Source organism: Enhydra lutris, unplaced genomic scaffold (assembly GCF_002288905.1).
Source record: "Enhydra lutris kenyoni isolate GAN:26980312 unplaced genomic scaffold, ASM228890v2 scaffoldscaffold14, whole genome shotgun sequence".
Taxonomy (NCBI): domain Eukaryota; kingdom Metazoa; phylum Chordata; class Mammalia; order Carnivora; family Mustelidae; genus Enhydra; species Enhydra lutris.
Genome location: NW_019154098.1, coordinates 22,732,974 through 22,752,563, shown reverse-complemented (window position 1 = coordinate 22,752,563; position 19,590 = coordinate 22,732,974).

The following is a 19,590-nucleotide window of genomic DNA, read 5'->3' as shown; positions in this document are numbered from 1 at the left end:
CTTCTTATGTTGCCCCTGGGGTACAGCGAGGTGAGCCCGCCATGGATACTGCATGAGCAAGGCTCCATTGTGTTATGTCTCCTCATCTGGGATCGGAGTGAGAAACAACTTAGTTGAATCACCAGGGCCTTTCACAGGTTGCCTGGGTTCTTCTCTGCTCTTACCATTGTTGCATTCTGCTGGAGGATGTGTCAGATGTCCCCTATGTTAGCTAAAGGTATCAAGGACTGGGCTAGTAGCCTCGTTCAGTCCTCCCTAACATATCCTTACAAGGAGCTGGTAGAATTAAGCTCTTAATACCAGGCTCTTAACAAAGGATGGAACCCTGCTTTCTTGAGTTCTTTCTCCTTTAATCTCCCATCCCTGGTCATGAGGTAAGACATGCCTAACTATCTTCCTTCTCTTGGAATGAAAGTAGCTGGTGATGACTATGAATAGGACTCCTCTTAGATCACGGCTTGACAACTTCGAGACCCTCAACTGCAGCAGCTTACTTTAAAACAAAATTAAAGGAGTTGAGATGGGGTTTGAATCTTCAACCAGATAAGATGAATGTGTCCCTTCTTATCAATCTGGTCCAAAGATAGCTTTATTCTAGGCTATTTTTCTCCCATTGCTCCTTGATGGCCCATATTCCTCAAAGTTGTTGCATCAAATGTAGGAACTTATATCATTTTGGCTTATACACTTTTGAGGTTTGGTTATTGATAGTGGGAGGGACTACTTTTCATTTGCCCAACTGTTTTGCCCTATTGAAATACTTAAAGTAACATCAGAGAGTAAAACTCTCTTGACTGAAGGATTTATTGTTAGAAAAATGGACCTATGGGGCACGTAGGTGGCTCAGTTGAGCATCTGAGTCTTGATTTTGCTCAGGTCTTGACCTCAGGGCCATGAGTTCAAGCTCTATGATGGGCTCCATCCTGAGCACAGAGCCTACTTAAAAAAAAAAAAAAAAAAAGAAAGAAACAAAGAAAGAAAAGAAAGAAAGAAAAAAAAAGGAAAATATGTTTATTTTTTCTTAGAATGGTACTTGCTTGATATAAACAAACTTGGCATTCATTTTTGCTTTCCTCATCTCCCAAACTGAGTTAATTGCAAAATGCACTTAAAAACAACAACATTTTACAAATGATGCCCCAGGGGAGACTAAGACAGTCAAAACCTGTCAATAAGCTTTTCCAAAATTCTATTGCTTCATTCATTCATTTAGTCACTTATTCATTATTTATTGGGGGCTTGCTGCTTGCTGGGAAGTAGGGTGGTTACTGGACTTGATGATGCAAAACAGAGTTTCAGTCTTCATAGAGCTCAGCTCATTGTTCAGTGGGAGGCATGTGAGATTTTCAACTGATCATAAATTTAAGTAATTACAAGATGTGCCTAGTACTACAAAGTAAATGTATAAAAGCCTGCAGTGTCATAGAACAGGAGGTCAGGCCTAGTTGGGAGAAGATTGTTCAGGGAAATTTCTCCTAAGGGTGTGATGAACTAAAATGCTGAGCTGTTCTAGAGATAGCAATACTCTCAACTCTTCCTTTGCATATTTTTGGGTTCATTTTTTCATCATTTCATTTTCTTACACCGGTTCATTTTATTTTCTTACACCAGTTCGTATGGTTGGAGTTGTGGCCAAGGATTCTGGAAAGGAGAAAGTGCAGTGTTCATATTGTAGACTCTCTTCTGTACTGATGGGGTTTGAATTTTGCCTTTTGCGGAGGCATGGCTAGGAGGAACTTGCCTTCCCCTCAAAAATGCTGGGGGTTTGGTGAATACATTAGGAGACCACTGCCTTCTCCCTGTCTGTGTCTGGTATTGCTACATCAATAGAGGCACTTCTTGCTGAGTGTAGATGAGTAATTCTTACAAAACATCCAGTTGTTGCTTCCAAATGATTAGAGTTGCACTGAGGAATGTTGTCTATTTGCTATCCCACATCCTATACTTTTGCCTTAGTTGTTAAGTGGAAGACAGTTGGTTCTGTCTAGGCCTGGGGCTACTGGATGCTTCTAATGCCAGTGGCCTGCCCCTGACTTCTGATTCACCTAACCTTCAAGCCAAGGAAATGACTTCTTCCAGGTTTCTGCAAACTACACTCTGACACACTTCCAGCCTCCAGAGAGCACATGCATGAGTTATTAAATTAATAATATAAATTTCTTAGAATAGTATTTGGCACCTAGTATTTGAAAAATTAGATATAAATAAGTACTAAGTAACAAGCAATAAATAAATATCAATTTAAACTCTGATCATCATTAGTACCATTATTATAAGAGAAAGGGCATTATTACTCTCAGGGAGCAGTGAGACTAGGGACTAAAGACAGAAAAGTAGCTAAGGGGGGAATGACATATTGTCCCATGAGCACAGGCAAGTTTTTCCTAGCAGTATTTTAACCTTGCATTCTGCTTGTCCTTGAAGCCCAGACCTCTCCCCACTTCTAGCCCACACACAAAACCATGGGGTCCTGGATCACCTGGGTTCTTCGCTTTCCTAGTGCCACCAGGAGCTGTGGATACTAAGAAAAATAAGCATGGCCTCTGTCTTTAAGGAACTCGTGTCCTAGTGGAGAGGCAGAGAAATAAAGAAGGTAAGTTGATAAAGCAGAGCTCATTCTTTCCTTCATGGAACTTGCAGCCTGGAAGAGGAACCAGTGTTAAATAATTAAGCACATGATGAAAATTTTACATAAATTCTATGAAGCTAAGTAGCAAGGTTCAAGAGAGTGAAATACAGGGACACCTAAACTTAAAATCGGAGCATCTGTTAACGAAGACTTCTCCGAGAAAGTAGAATTTAAGCTGAAGATGGTCTCATTTTTCCGTGAATACATGCTTTGAGGGATGAAGTTTTCTCCATGTATTTCAATGGTTTTATCACACATAAAGTCATGAATATGCATCATGACCAACCAGGACAAGGCAGCAGACCCACCTCTCTTTGTCCTGGTCCTGGTGCAACGAGAGAAATGTTAAAAATGCTCAAAAGCTCCAATAAAGTATGAACATTTCTGTCCTACTTTAACCTTTGTCTTCATACGGAGTCCCGTTCTTGAGAAAGAACATGGCTTCTCCCTTGCCCCAAAGCTATGTCAGGTAAACTGCTACTGAATGTACGAGATGGACACTGAATGCTCAGCAATGCTCTTGTGGGGAAGGGTGGATGGAATATTGTAATCAAAGAAGGAAAGATGTGGATATTCAATTATATTTGAGATGTAATTTTGCTTTCATGTCAGAAATATATGGGTTATCTTTTGGCATAGATGTATGTTGCAGTATAAACTTCTGTTGGGAATCTACCCAAATCTCCTTCTCTTAACGAAGGTCTTGTGAGTCCCTCTTGATCTTGTCAATGTCTGGACATAATAGATTCTCAACTAACGCTAGTTTGCTTCTTCTATCCTCTATCTTTAATTCTTCCTTGTATTCTTCCTGCACATTCTTCTCCCCTGGGTACAACTTATTACCTATAGACCCAGAGAGTGGAAAGGCACCTACAGAGTCATCTAGTCCAAGGGTCTGTAAATTGTATTCTGAGGGTTCCCAGGGTTCCATGGAGGACTGTCAAGGGTGTGAGCAGGTAGCTGGACTGAGAAGGCCCAACTCCAGATTCCAGCATTGCCATTTTTGTTCCCTGAGTACAACCAGAATTACATATAAACGTGCTTTTACAAAAATTTCCAGTGCTAAAACAATGTTTAGAATCCACTAATAGTTCTAGTCTTTGTTTTATAAAAGATGAAACAGCCCCAGAGAGGGGAAATGGCTGGCTCAGGGCCACAAAGAATGTAGAGTGAGACCCCGCTCAAACCTAGGCCTCCAGGCTCATGAGTCAAGGCATTTGGGGCTCTGTTCTCAAATGTTCTGCCTTTCGCCTCCACCCCATCTCAGGTTTTCTAATGGAGTTTTGCCTTGGGAACATCACAGTTAAGAATTTCTGATTTTATTCACTTAGGATTAAGTGCTCACAGTTGGCTGGATTCCTCAAGATTCTGCTGAATACAGAAATAATTGAGAAATGCCTCCAGACATAAAATAGCAGAAAGTATGGGCAGAATTGAAGTTGAGATGCAATTCAAAAAAGGGCAACACCACTTGGGGAGACGATGTCTGAAACAGACAGTAAGTGAGCAAGAAAAATACTAGAAAGCTGGCTGCAAGTATCGCATGGCAATAATGGGTGGAAAAGCATATTTATGTTTGTAATGGGATTCAGTAACAGAAAATAAACAGACTGTTTGGGATGGGGCACACACACAAAACAACACCAAGTCACAGCATATTGGGGACATTGTCTCTATGGTCTTTGGTAACACTGTTCTTAAAAAAAGGACTGCTCCGTTTTGTTAGCGCCACAGCAAAGGAGAGAGATGCCTTAGAGGAAGTTCTGAGAAGAGCAAGGAATGGGAAGGGTAATTGGCTTTTGGGGTAAAAGGTAAAAATGTATAATGCTTCTGAGGGACTGTCATAATAGTCTTCCATTACACTGTTAGAAACCAGAGACACCACAAGGGGAATGAAATTACTTGAGTACACAGAGTTTTGGTGGAAAATGACTGTATATGGTCAGGAACATCAAAATAGGTTATACTTGGGGATAAAGTTCTAGTAGAGAGAATCAATTTATCAGCAAACTGAATCACCATGCTAGAGGTAAGAACAGCTTATACTTATAAAGTATAAGATATATACTTATAAAGTATAGGATATATATCTTTCCTCATAACTTTTAGGCATGGTATGCCTCCAGCCAAACCATTTTTGTTTTCTTCTTGAACATCTTTGTACTCTTGGGAGGGTCTTTGCACCTGCTGATTCTTTTGTCTAGATCAGTAGTTGCCGACTCTTCTCTCACCCCACAGAGATCACTGAGTGACTGGTTCTTTCTTCCTGTTCAAGTCTCAGCTAAAATGTCATATTCTCTTCTTTGAAAATGAAGTGATGAGTGGTTAAGTAACATGACAAGTATCACAGTGTCCCACCCCAAACCCTACCTTCCATTTCAATACCGTTTTATTCAAAAAGAAATATATATTTCAAAGCAAAATGAGTGTGTTGATATCACAGGAGACAGAAAAGTAAGAGCCTCCCATCTCAAGTCTAGGAAAGCTCAACCAAAAAGGAAGAGTACCTGGTGACCACAAGTCATCATTTGGGATATCTTGAAGAAGGCTTTATGGTAAAAAATGAATGGGACCTTGTGAGAGCCACCAGTTTATACAGAATGTCAAATGGATAGACTTTCTGTACATTTTACCAAAATAATTATAAATCAGATCCCCGAGGTCTAATATCATTAGTCTCTGATACAGATTTTGGTACTAGGGAGTGGGTTAGATATTAATAATTATGTATATGAATATATATTTATGCATGTTTTATTTTAAGGAACAAGTTCATACAATTGTGGCAGCTGGCAAATCTGAAATCTATAAGGCAGGAAACTGAAGAAAGATTTCTATGTCACAGTTTTTTTTTTTTTAAGATTTTATTTATTTATTTGACAGAGAGAGATACAGCGAGAGAGGGAACACAAGCAGGGGGAGTGGAAGAGGGAGAAGCGGCTTCCCGCGGAGCAGGGAGCCCGATGCGGGGCTTGATCCCAGGACCCTGGGATCATGACCTGAGCTAAAGGCAGACGCTTAATGTCTGAACCACCCAGGCACCCCAATTTTTTTTTTAAGATTAATTTATTTTAGAGGGAGAGGGAGGGAGAGCAAGTGGGGGAGGAGCAGAGGGAGAGAATCTTTAAGCAGATTCCCCACTGAGTGTGGAGCCCAACTCAGGTCTCTATCCCACAACCCTGAGATCATGACCTGAGCTGAAATTGAGAGTCGATGCACAATGGACTGAACCACCCAGGCCCCCCCCATGTTGCAGTTTTATTATTTTTTTCCATTTTTTTATTATGTTATGCTAGTCACCATACAATACATCATTAGATTTTGATGTAGTGTTCCATGACTCATTGTTGCATCTAAGGCAAAACTTCTTCTCTGGAAGACCTCAGATTTAACTCTAAAGGCCTTTCAACTGATTGCATAAGGACCATCCATATTATTTACTGAGTGTAATCTCCTTTACTTAACAAGAGCCGATTGTAGATGCTAACGGCATTTACAAAATATCCTCACGGCAACTCCCAGATTAGTGTTTGATCGAATAACTGGATCCTACAGGCCAGCCGAACTGATGCAGGAAACCAACCATCACCGATGCCTGTCTTGTTTATTTTCCATTTCCGGCTTACATTTCAAATTACAAATGCATGGCAGTTCAGGTACGATGTCGAGAATGTGAGAACAGGAGTGGGGCTTCTTTTCATTTTCAGTGCACATCAACATTTTTGGATACTTTTTTAGTGATCACTCTTTGTTAGGTTGGTGCTGGATTTGGCTTTATTCAGCTCTCATTGTTTCATTTATTTATTCCACAAATATATATTTATATATATTTATAGATTTTATAATTTATAAATTTATATAATTTATAAATTTATAAATTTATAGAATATTTATAGAATACCACTGGGTTCTGGGCAGTGGAAAACAGTCTTTATCAATCAGTGCTTTCTGCAGTGATGGAAATGTTTTATAACCTGTACTATTTAATACAGTAACCATTACCACATATGGCTCTTGAAGTGTAGCTAGTATGACTGAGGAACTGGATTTTTACTTTCGTCCAACTTAAGTTAATTTATATTTACATTTAAATATTCAAATGAAGCTACTATATTAGGCAATGTGGTTCTAATTTGCTGTTGCTTTAACTAAGATCTGGAGATCCATCAGATTATGATTATTGCTCCAGAAAATGTCAGAATTTAAAAGGACTTCAGAGGTCATTTGGCCAACCTTTTATGGATGAGGATACAGAGGTCAAATGAGTTGCTAAAGGTTAGAGCTTGTTAGCAACAGTGCAGGACCCAGAACTTGAATCAGCTCTCAGTCCACTGTTCATTCTCTTAGTCTATACTACCTCTAATTAGACCATTTGATTTCCCCTTGGAATCTCCAGCCCATTTAGACACCAAATCACAAATACCTATAAAAATGGAACTCAACCATGCACATGGTTTCAGAATGATTACATCTTGCCTGCACCATGGCAGAATGATCTGGCATTTTCTTTTTCGGAAGCCCGTTGGCTTGTGATACACCTATCACCTCTGCAGTGATGCCAATGGGATGTTCTCTCCAGTCATGCATGACCCCCATATGCTGTACTGAAGAACACCATTTTATCTGTATTAACACTTAGTCATCAGCATTTTCTTCAGAGGAAAATGCAACTTGGCCCACATGATCCAACTTTCAATACCGTATCTTCTTTGATAAATCTCTAGGTGACAGAAATGGGGTGAGCAGAGTATCCTAAGACTTTCTCATATGGCCCCAATTGACTTTCTTGTACTATGAGTCTTTTGTTCATTTCCACTGTGTAAAATAAACAGATTTATAGACAGCGTATCTTTGCCAGGACATCGTTCTTGTTAAAATGAGCTTGATAACATTTTGCAATATTACCAAAGCAGGATGCCATATTGACTCTGTATTTAATTTAATATCAAAATATAAAATATAGGCCATGAGGACTCAGAGGAAAGTTTGCCTTTGATTTTTTAAAATAAAGTAAATTTAAAAAATAATGGCAATCAGTTATGGCATGAATGAACCTGTGTCTTGTTATGTGCATTGGATTTGAGGAGCAGATGGAAAGTGTCTCTGAGATGAGAACAATTGAATAATATAATTTTAAACATGGTTTGCCAACAACCAATTTTCTGTCACAGTGATCAATTATTGAAGATGAAATTCTTATCCCAACTAGAAACGAGGATTGTTATTTAAGGGAAGGAGACGATATTATCTCTTAGTGCAGAGTTTTATTATTTGGGGCCAGACGTCCACTATCTGTGATTGACACAACGATCCAAGTTCCATCATTCCTATGAGAGGAGAGTCATCCATCCATTGCTATCAGAGAACCAAATTTAGATTGGATATTTGAGCCATAAATGCAACTTCTCCAAATCTGCTCAGCTAAAAAACAGAAGTAACTAACATTGAAAAATCTACAGGATAAATCATTACAAAATCAACTACAATTCAAAGACAGTGGATTGGGGTTGGGATTATAACTTTTATTTTGCTTTTTGAGAAAGTTTCAAAAGTTATAGTAAGTGTGGTAAAACCAAGTTCATTCCAATGATCTCTCTTTCACTCTCATCACCTTACCATTCTGGTATTAATTGGCTTGCTCTGAAATATATGATTAGGGATATAAATTTTTAGGGAAAGAAGATCTAGGGAAATTTGTTGTTTAATATTTATCAGCATCACTTTATATTGTATATATATATTTTTAAATTTTGATGAGTAAAACTATGTTTCTTCCTTAATCAATCTTGGGGCACTAGTGGAACAATTAAAACATTCAAAACTATCAGCAGCAGTATGAATAAAATATCAGCCACCTCCTAGCAACATTTCATGTTTAAAACTTCCATTAAAGTTAACAGGAGTTTTGCCTGCACAAGGACTGCTGGATGGGAAATCCATGCAGGAAGCCAATTTTTAAATGGGTAAATTAAAATCACATGCTTCCAGATGACAAGAATAAGCAAAATGGTGTTTACAGTGATATGTAACAATGGCCACAGAAGGTCTGATATGCTACATTCAGACTTTTCCATTTTTATCTGTACAAAAACTCTTTCTATAAATGGCTCCAAAGAGTGAATTGCCAGTGCTACGTTAGCCAGGGAGTGGACAGTGCTCAGAGGACACCCTGTCAGCGCCCAACCTGAACAGAAGAATGGAGCATGATCCCTCCCTCATGGTGCAATTAGATAATAACAACCATCCTACAAAAATGTTTAGAGAACCACCATTACCCAACTTTCACAGATGATGAAGCCAAGGTGAAGATCGAGTATGCAGCCATGTCCACACACAGCTTCTTCATGACAGAAAGCAGATTCCAAAAGTTGCTGAGATTCCTTGAAGCTAAATGGATGGGTGTGGAGCTTTGGCCTTAGTCCTGTTGGCTCGCCTCTACAAGCTGAACAACACCATATCTAAAAGGTCCTTATCTACTCCTCTAACAAATTGTTACTGAGCATCTATTGTGATCCTGTCTTGGAGCTCTTGGTTATTTGAGGATTTAACAAACTTACATTCCTGGATTCAGTGTCACCATTTGTTTAATGATTTTCTTTCTTCTGTGTCAGTCTTGCTATCTGGCAGGCCCTCTCCATGAGGTGGCATTCCATGGCTCTAGCTTTCCTTTTCCTAAACTGGGTATCCCATAGAATAAGGATGGTCTTGACTAATGGTTCCAGCAAAAGTCCTGAGGTTGAGTTTTACTGGATTGTTCTGCATCAGGTGCTTCTACCTGAACCAATGATAGTGGCCAGAGGGATTGAAAACTGATTGGCCAGGCCTTTGTCATACAACTGACCTTGGAAGAAGGGAGTGTGGGGACAGCCTCATGTAAATTTCATTAGTGTGGGGAACAGAAAATTCTCCAAAGAAAATTAAGGTAAGAGGTAAGTTAAAGTGCTGTTCATTCTCTAAATGGGAAAATTGAGTCTCAGAGAAATTAAGTAGCATGACTAGGGAAAAGATGGTGATGAACTATAGGGACAAATTTCTTTACTTCTAGCTCCTGAGAAAATCCTCCCATGCATCCATCACATATCGTGATCACTCAGGTCAGGAAGAAGTGTTCCATTCATCTTTTAAATCCATCCACTACAAATGGAAGAGAACAAGAGAAGCTACTAACCAGATTTTATAAACACCCAAGAGCCTTGAGTATATTTTGGCTGGGAAGTTGTTTGCTCACTTGTGTTTAATGAATGGCCCCTTATCTGACAATGCTGAAACACCCATTTAAACTACAACATCTGTATTTACATTTGCTGAAGACACACTGTTATTAAGCTGAAAAATTGCTATCTCAACAGTCTCATGTGCCTTCAACTTTGTCGACCAAGGTAAAAAGTCTTTAACAAAAAGCCTTAGTGCTGTTAAGGACAAATACTGAGAATTCAAGGAAGACATTCTATTGAGGGGATGATGTAAGAGGAATTGTCACCCTGGGTACCAGTCAGGAAAATGCTTCACAGAAGAGACAGCTCAGCAATTATAGTGATTAAGATGTTCAGAATTACCCTTTTTTTATTGACTTTTCCAAGCCCTCTCTGTTTTGAAACACTAAACTCTAGTACCAAGCATTTCTGAATCTTAAAATCCCCATTATACCTTATAATATAGGTATATAGGGCAAGATTATTAGAATAAAAATATGTTGATTAAAAAAAAAAACCCTCTCTAAGAAGGAAGACAGAAGATGTGACTGCTCTGGATGTTTAGGGTGGCCCCAGAGTGAAATGCTGAGACTTGTCCAGATTTTTTCCACTTCCCTGAATTTTATAGGAATTCAGCAACATTAGCTTAATAAAAAAGCCATCAAATAGGTGGAAATTGAAGTCTGACACTGTGCATTCTATCGCTTCCTCATTCTGAATGACAGAGCTGAGGATATCTTTCCAGTCCTGTGGGTGTAAATGGCAAGAAAGATAAAATGAGCAGGAGCAATGACATAAGGTTGCCATATGTCATGGTGTACTGCATGGGGATGGTGACCCAGGGAAAGGCAAGATGTCCTCCCAGGAGTGGCCGTCATACTTGCAGAGCAGGGGTGTGAAAAGTTGAAAGTAAAGAACCTGCAGGAGGTGGCAGGACACCAGGTCACACACTGAGCATACAATGAAGCTTCACCTCTTGGGGGTGATAAAATACATGGAGTCCCATAGGGTCTGAGAGGATCAGGGAACTGGCTGAAAAGGCTGTGTGTTCTGGGGAGAGCCAGAAGGGAGTGACTATGGGAACTGGGTGGTGTGTGTGTTTCTATATCCAAATCTATACCTGTATCTGCAATTTTGCTTAATTACATAAGAAATAATCATAATCATAATGCTACATGTACATCACCTCATCTAATCCTCACAACCGCCCAGAGAAATGACATAGGCAGATCAGGGCCAGTATCCTCTTTCTCATTTTACAGATGAGGATACTAAAGTCTGAAGATATCAAGTGATCTGCCATAAGACGGGCAAGCATTAATGGTAAACAAGTCCATGAAAATGTAGGGAGGACAGAGTACAGTGATTAATTGCTTAGACTCTGAAATCAAACAGAACTTTATATCCTGGTTCTCCCTTATTTGTCATGTTACCTTGGGAAAGCTCCTTAACTCTGAGCCCCAACTGTCTCAAAACAAATCTTTATAGGTGTTTGGATGATAAAATTAGACGCATAATGCATTTAGCACAAATTCTGGCCCAGAGTAAGTATTTGATAAATATTACTAGCTATTATTATTGTTATTTTCAGGCAGGTTACCAAGAAAAGATCCAGATATAAAGAAAGTTTGGGAGCCAGTTATCAGAAATGGTGTTCAAGCTAGGGACTGGGTTTTTGAACCAAGGAAAGACCTAATTATCAGAATTCAGACAGAATATAAGATCACACATAATAGCAGACCTCTCTTGCTGGCATACCCATCATCCCTTCCTTCTTTTTTTAAGTAATAGTTCCTCCAGTTTCCTTTGGGGAGCTACTTTTCCAAAACTCCAGCCCAAGAATACATCTCTGGCAATGGTGATTGGTTTATTTAGCCTTGGGCAAGCGGACTAAGCTCACTAAATTGAAGTGAATCCTGAGACTTTCCTGTGAACTGCTAGCCAAGGAGGCACTTTCTTTCCATAGGGGCTGCTGAGAAGTAGGCGGCCATCTTGCCACCCCAAGAGGACACCTTCCTGATAGTGAAGTCAACATGGAGGAACACAAAGCTGAGAGATGGAGGGGAACCTGAGTCCCAATTACATGATTTCAGGTAGCTGCACAGCAAACTATCTCTGCTTCTGGTGGAGGTTTTTTGTTTTCTTTTTAGTTTTCTCTTTATAATTGAGGAGTTTGGGGTTCTCAAATCCAAAATGTCTTTCTTGCTCAACATCTGGAAATGTCTTAGATAATGGGGCTAATCTGTGCATTGGGAAGAGCCCAGTGGTCCCAGGTTGGTAAGAGGAAGGCTGCAGAGATTAGGATTTAAGCAGTAGCATATGCCCTACATCCCTCTATGAAGAGCAGGCCATCCCACTCTTCTCTATTCTAATTATTGTCCCCACAAAACCCCACTTCCTGAAAAATGTCCTGTTCCTAGGAGTTTGTGGAGGTAACACCATTCATAGGCTGTTATACATGACAAGTGTTTTCATGCTTTCCTGAGATAGATTCAAAGTGTCAGAGTGTCTTGTGCCCCAGACTTCAGAATGGGATTCCTAGAAAATGGCTTAATGTATATTATATTGTTCTAGCTCACCAACTGTTCAGAAAATTCTAATTAAGTTCTGTTATATTCATCTCTTATTCATAATAGAACGCATTATTTCATAGCTCAGTTCAGAACAGTTAAATATTTCGTTTGAGGTATAAAACCCTGTTCACCACACAGGAACTCTGTGTAGGTAAGGAAGTGGTATATATGAAAAACCCCTTCAGAATCAGCTGAGTGACAAGATCTGGGCTCTAATTTTAGCTCTGATGGAAAGACTGGGACAACTCAGACTTCTTTCCCCAGGGCAAAAATGAGAATGGGGAAATTGTTATACTTTGTTGAACCTTGGCCGAAGTATGAGGGAGACAATGTCTTCAAAGCACAAAAAGTACTTGGAAAAAGTCATCATATTATGTATAGGGTCAAGAACATATTCTGATGGATGAAAATACATAAGTAAACTGAGTTGTTATGGCCTCAAGAGTTAGCACAAGGCAAACACTGAGGTGTATTCCAAGGATGCTCCTTCTCTGAAAGTTTTTTGTTTTACCATCAAGTGATCACATGGAGTTCTTCACAGTCAACACTTTCTTTGTTTCATTGCATTGACTGCTCAATTAATTCTTTAATTCACTACTTATTTCCTGAGTATTTTACTATTTGCTCAACACTGGTGATACCAAAAGTGGGTCAAGCATGGTTGGTCATTCATTATTTTCCTGTCAATAAATACTTGTTAAGTACCTACTATGTGTCAAGCAATGGAGATATAAGGACAGGATAGCATGGTCACTGCCTGCTAGAACCTCTCCACTCAAATTGTGGTCTGGAGACCAGCATCCTCAGCATCCCTTAGGAGTTTATTAGAAATCCAAAATTTCAGGTATTGCTTCAGACATACTGAATCAGAATTTGTGTATTGCCAAGATTCTCAGGCAATCTGTATGCACATGAAAGTATGAAAAGGACAGCATTAGGAAGCTATATGTCATAGTGCAGGTTAGTGGGAAAAGAATGAACCGGTAGTCTAGAAACTTAGGTGCTAAGGGTTGCCAACTTTCTGCTCTGATGCTTGTTATGCAATGAAAGCAGTCACTATCTAGGCTATGACTCAATGCATTACCTTCAAAATGAAGAGAATAATATCTGTCCTTCCTCTCTTGTGTGCTATTGGGAAAACAGTTACACAGTGTTAGTGCCATCCCAAAGATGGCATTGCTATTAAAACATTTAAGGTTTAGAGAGGTCTCAGTAATATTGAGCCTAGCTGCCCAGGAACTGGGGTTTGATTCTGATTGAACAAGTTCCTGCATTATGATTCTATGTTAAAGCACTCTTATCTCTAGGACTCAGAGATGTGAATATCAGTTTTGTTAACATGCCAGCACGCAGAGAGGTTCTAGTGCTTTTTTAGCTATATACATACAGAAATGGTTATAGCAGACATTTTATCCATTCAATTCATTTCAATAAAACTTATTGAGGGCTTGACTCCTGGGAAAAACCATGAGATATGGCAGGTTTGGTTCCCGCCCTCACAGAGTATTTATTTTAGGATGATGATGTAATATGCAAAATAATTATAACATGATGCAATAGGTAGGTGCTCTGAAAGAGGTTCTGACAATAAGCAAAGACACGGGTAGATTTGGAAAACACAAGAGATTTGTAAAATGAGAACATGAAAGATTATTTAGAGATTGCATTTTTATCACCTGCTCCTTTAGCAAACTCTCAGGTCATTGGGTTATGAAATATCTACAGGTGTTGTAGAAAACTGTTAATAGATCACTAGAAAGTGATGACCTAGCTCCAGGTGGGAACAAACACCTTGTTTTATTATCCATCAAAGTAGAGAATTCAGACACATACCACTTAGGAATCTGAGCTCTTTTTTTTTCTTTTCTCCTGTGTTTTGGAAAGTTTCTCCTGGAAAATGCCAACGTACTGCTTATCTACAGTTTGAAATAATTATTAGAGGAAATCAGACAAGGATTTGGATGAAAGAAACAATGTATAAGAACCATCACTGAAGTCCTACATTACCATTTCATACCTCCTCCCATCTTGCTCTCTGAATTCCTTGCTTTTGAACAGCAAGGGAGTATACTCAGTGGAGTAGCAAGGATTTGATGATGATGGAAAGTGGAAAATCAATCTGAAGGAATTAAGTTTTATTACTGAACACTTAAGCCGTGGGGTAATCGCTTAGAGTGAATTCCCCCATCAAAGGCTAAGCTGACCCCTGCCATCTATAAATCCCTAGCCTTCCTATTATACAGCGCATCATTTTAAAAAAGTGAATTAACTGGCTGTTCAGTGAGCCAGAGGTTTGAGGTTCCCACTTCCCCTCATTCAGCAGATTCTCAGCCTTAAGAGACATGTAGACTGGAGATACATCCTGTATGAAAATGTATGTATGAAAATGACTAAGTCAGCCCTCCGGAATGACTGCCAGGGAGGCCTGGAGCAGTCTCAGGAATGAGAATAAGGAGGTCTGAAGTCTATTTTAGGCTCTCCAAGATAATCACCTTCTTCATTTCTCTAAATGGAAAGCCAGCAAGAACTGCTACAGTTAGCATGTGATGGGGCAAACTCGTGAATTGCTCAAGGTTATCTTTGCCAAGTATCATCACTGTCTTCCATTCTGCCTGCCCTGTCTTCTCCCGTCAGTCTTCTGTGACAATTCTCTTTGTCCCTTTTGGGTAATTACTTCTTGCCCGTGCACCTTCCCCCCGGATCCCTTGGGTTTGCATTGGTTTTTAGTAGCAGTAAGTATTCATGTTAGATTATTCTTCCATAATCACAATTTTATTTCACCCCACAAATAGGCATCGAGCACCTACTATGTGCCAGGCAAAAGACAAAGTCCTTTCTTTCCCCGAGATTCCTTTTGGACAAGGGAGGCAGATGCCATCCAAACAAACAGGTGAAATAGGTTCACTTCAATTAGCAGTTAAGTGGAAGACAGTTCAAAAGTTACATGATGGTGGGGATGGCACGAACGGGGAGCCACCTTCTACAGAGTCATTCTACACATTGTACAGAGCATTGAGTAAATGCTCAGTGAGGCAGTGGGAGATAAGCCAAGACCTCAGTGATGAGAAAGGGCCAGATCTGAGAGGATCATTTTGGACAGAGTCATCACAGGTGCAAAATCATTGGTGGTGCCAGATTTTTAATCCAGGAGGTGCTTGGGTGTAAGCTGATAGGAAAGAAGGATTCAGGATTTATCTGGAAGTTGCATTTGCAGAGCAAGCACATTCTTCTTGCTTATATAGTGTGTTGAAAGACTATACTTTCAGGGATCATTTCTATAGTTTGTTACTTATATAGTGTGTTGAATGTGTGCTTTTATTGTGAATGGCTTGGGGAAAGTTTGTAGAGATTTTACGGAGGGGAGAAGAGCTCCTTTGTCAATGGCATAAGGGACATCCTGCTCATGAAGGCTATGGCTTAGACATAATACAGGGTAACTACAGGAAATTCCCAGTGTCCTAGACACACATACACTCTTTTTAGTGCTCCAGAAACATCAGAATGCAAGAGTGGAATAATTACAGGTATTACTTTCAAGTCTGCATGATTTTCATAAAAAAATTTAGAATTAGAATTATTAATTACACATTATTCCCAGCATACCTCACACACTGTTGAGTAGCCTGTCATCCAGGTCACTCTTTTTCTTCTTGCCATCATCAAAGTTTCTCCTCATGTAGGTATTACAGTGAAATTGGAAAAGTCTGATGACTTAGTTTTTACCCAGTTGTCCTTAGGAAATAGTGACCTAATATGTCTATTCTCCAAGTATGTGCCTTAGAATAAGGGCAATGATTTCATCAGTAGAAAGTACTTGGATGTGGGTGAGTGAGTCAAGCCTAAGTCAGGGATATAGGAGACCAATATTCAGTCAGGAGCCCTTCAGAACTCTTGATACTACCATGTAGCTCTTCTCCACGCATAAAGTGTTGCCTACGATCCTAATGTTTTAGAATACTGCTGTGGTTTTTAGGCTTTTGAAAATTAATGGGGTGACACTCCAGAAATGCCTAAAACTCAGCAAATAATGAAAAGAATTTGTTGCTACCATTGTTTTTGTCCTCCTAGAAGGCCCTCTCTTGCAAAGAATTTCTTATTTCTGTGAAGTATAAGGCTTCTTCTGAATAACAACACAAAACCAATAATAATTATAATAGTAGCCAACATAGGTGGTGGTCTCTGTGTACCAAGGTTTGTGCTGACTCATGCTGACTCACTTAATCCTTGCAACAACGCTGTGTAGTGGGCACTGTTGCCCATCTCAATTTTAAGAACAAGAAAATGGAGGCACTTATGCTAAATTCACACACTTGTAAATGGGTGGATAATTCAGAAACTGAATATGTAACACCTCAATAAGAGTTTCCACCATGGAGCCACATCCCAGAGGATAGAATTTATTAATCAATAAACTCATCTGTCAGAATATGCCAACGGCTTCCACTGTTTGGGATGAGGGTGCCTTATCAAGAAAATTTATTCTTGTTAGAGAGTGCTATAAAGCTACAGAGAGGTTTTCAACTTTTAATTATTAAACAGTGAAATAGAATTTCAGATGAATCCCTCAGATGTGACTTATATTCTAATGTTTTGTATTGCTTTATGTACAGATGTCAGGAAAGATGATTCTAAATGAATTTTATAGCATTAAGTGAGGGCTCATGGTCTCAGCTCCAGAGATGAAGGCCTGAAAGAAATCTTCACTGAAGCCTGAAAATGTCAGAGGTAAAAGGCCTTTCAGACTAAGTATTTGGCTTCCAACGTAAAACTGCAAGTTAAGGCTAACAGCAGGGTCTGTTTCATCTTTTCTCTTTTTATTATATTTGCCTTTTTCTTATGAACATGACCAAGAATTCATTGCCTAGAGGTCAAAATTATGTAACTGCTCTTAACCTAATTTTTCAAAGACTTTCAGCCCTTGCAAATTTAACTCAGAAACAGTCTGGGTTATTTTTCTAGTTAATACTATACCATTTCTCTCTCTCTCTCAAAAAAAAAAAAAAAAAAAGCCTTTCAAAACAACAGTTGCTCACAAATAAAATAAAAGCAACTGCCCATCTGTCATTATTAGTCTTTTAAAACTAAGAGTTGTCTTTCTAATTTCTCTTCAACTTTTGACATACAACTCAAAACACCTTTTCACTGACAGGCTATGTGGTTATTTCAAATACTGTCTAAAAACTCTATAAAGAGATTTGATTAAAATGGAAGCACAGATGACTGATACTCTTAAAATAATTGCTGTCTTAGTGATTCAACATGAGCCCTGCCATTTATTACACTTTTAAGTGAAATAATCTAAATTAAAATCTTCTAAGATCAATAGCTCATTTTTTTTTTTTTTAAGCCATAGCACATCCTTAATGCATTACCAGACCGGATAAGTCATATTTTCAGAACTTGAAAGTCTACAGCAGCTCAAAATGAATGTAGATGTACAGAAATATTTTACAGTGGGCCCCTTTTATTTATTTATTTATTTATTTGCACAAATATATTAAAAAAGATCAGCCATCCAAAGTGTAAAATTTCTCTAAACATATCTAGTTTCGTCTCTCCCTGTACCTTCTCACGTGAAAGATACAGTTTTTTTTTTGTTTTTTTTTTTTTAAATGTGTGAAACCACTCATCAGTCTGGTCTTTTATCACCTGAACAACAATTTGAGACATTCACCTTTGCATTACTGTCAGGTGATAGTAAAACTTTGGTGAACATACAGAAAGAAAATCATGCAAACAATTCACTGAAAGTTGACATTCAAAGATGTGGTATTGGGAAAATGCAAAGGGCTCTGAGCCTCTGAGAGAGGCCTAATGTCCTTGGGGAGTCGGAATTGATAAAAATCAAATATGGCGTCCCCTTCTGTGCAGCTTCCATGCCAAGGAACAAAGAAGCCCTGATTTGGAATGGACAGATCCAAGTTTTCATTACCTCTATCAGTAAGAGGGCTCTGGAATGGGTTCGAGGCAGGCTCTACTGACAGGCTAAGAGAAACCTGGACGTGGAGCTGGTAAACGGGGGACCAGCACTGGCGGGTTGAGGTCTAATCAACCATCACAGAGTTGTGTTCTGCTCACGAAGCAATTCACAGCTTTTGCTGTTGTCTCTACCACCTGTAGTTCATCCGCTTAGTGTTCGGGAGACATCTGAGAGCGACGCTGGGCTAGAGTGCTTTGGAAGCATTGCCTCTTTCCTGTCTTTGTAGCTCAGACTGAGTTTGTAAAGGAGAAAGAAAAGGAGGTGCCTGGCCAATGCCAGGGTTCTGCTTGCTAAAGTCTCCCAATTCATTTGCCATGCCCACTTCAGTCAAAGAGGAAGCTAAGGGGAGTGTGAGAAGAACATATTCTCTTTAGAGGGATCCTACTCTCCGACCACGCATTCAGCCATCCTTCCTTCCTCTGTACTGCAACCCTCTTTGCTCCCCGTTTTTGCATCACCTCCTCGGGTCACAAATGTGCTCACTGAGCCCAAGTTCCATTCTGCATGGTTAATACCATGTACAGTTCCTCTCTAGCATATTCTCGGGGAGCCTAGCATCTTGAGAGGTGATGCTGGGCAGGTGCGATATTATATTAGTATCGAATATGAAGTGTTCCTACAGTGTTGTCTCTGGTATGTGGACTTCTACAGAAATAGAAACCAGGGTATTAGAGGGCTCAGTTACATCTAACACTGCTTTAGTGGATGTTTATACTCCAGCTAATTACTTCCCAGTAACTAAGTTTTAGAAGCAGTAGTAAGGCTGGCTTTTGCATGGCCCGTAGACTCATTCTCCTTGGTTTATGGTTGGATCCTCCATGGGAAAATGAGATTAAAAGACACATTTACGGCTGCAGAGTTTAGGCCCTTGCATCCTTTAATAACAGGTAACATGTCTTGAGTTTGAGGAAAGGTAGGTGGTCTTCCAAGTGCTATTCATACTTCGTCTCTTTTAATCATCACAGCGATCCGGTAACTTAGATACCGTTCTGATCGTTGACCTTTTACAGATAAGAAAACTAATTAAACTACAGGCCCAGTTGCCTAGCTCCTAAGTGGCAGAACTGGGATTCAAGCCCAGGTTTCTTGCTCCCAGGGTCCCCTCAACCACTGCCATACAGCCTCTTCTCAACGTACTCATTGTAGTTTCTAACAGCTGGGCTCACTATCTATAAGAACTCTTCATCTGAGGACAGATGTTCGTAGTTGTCCCCA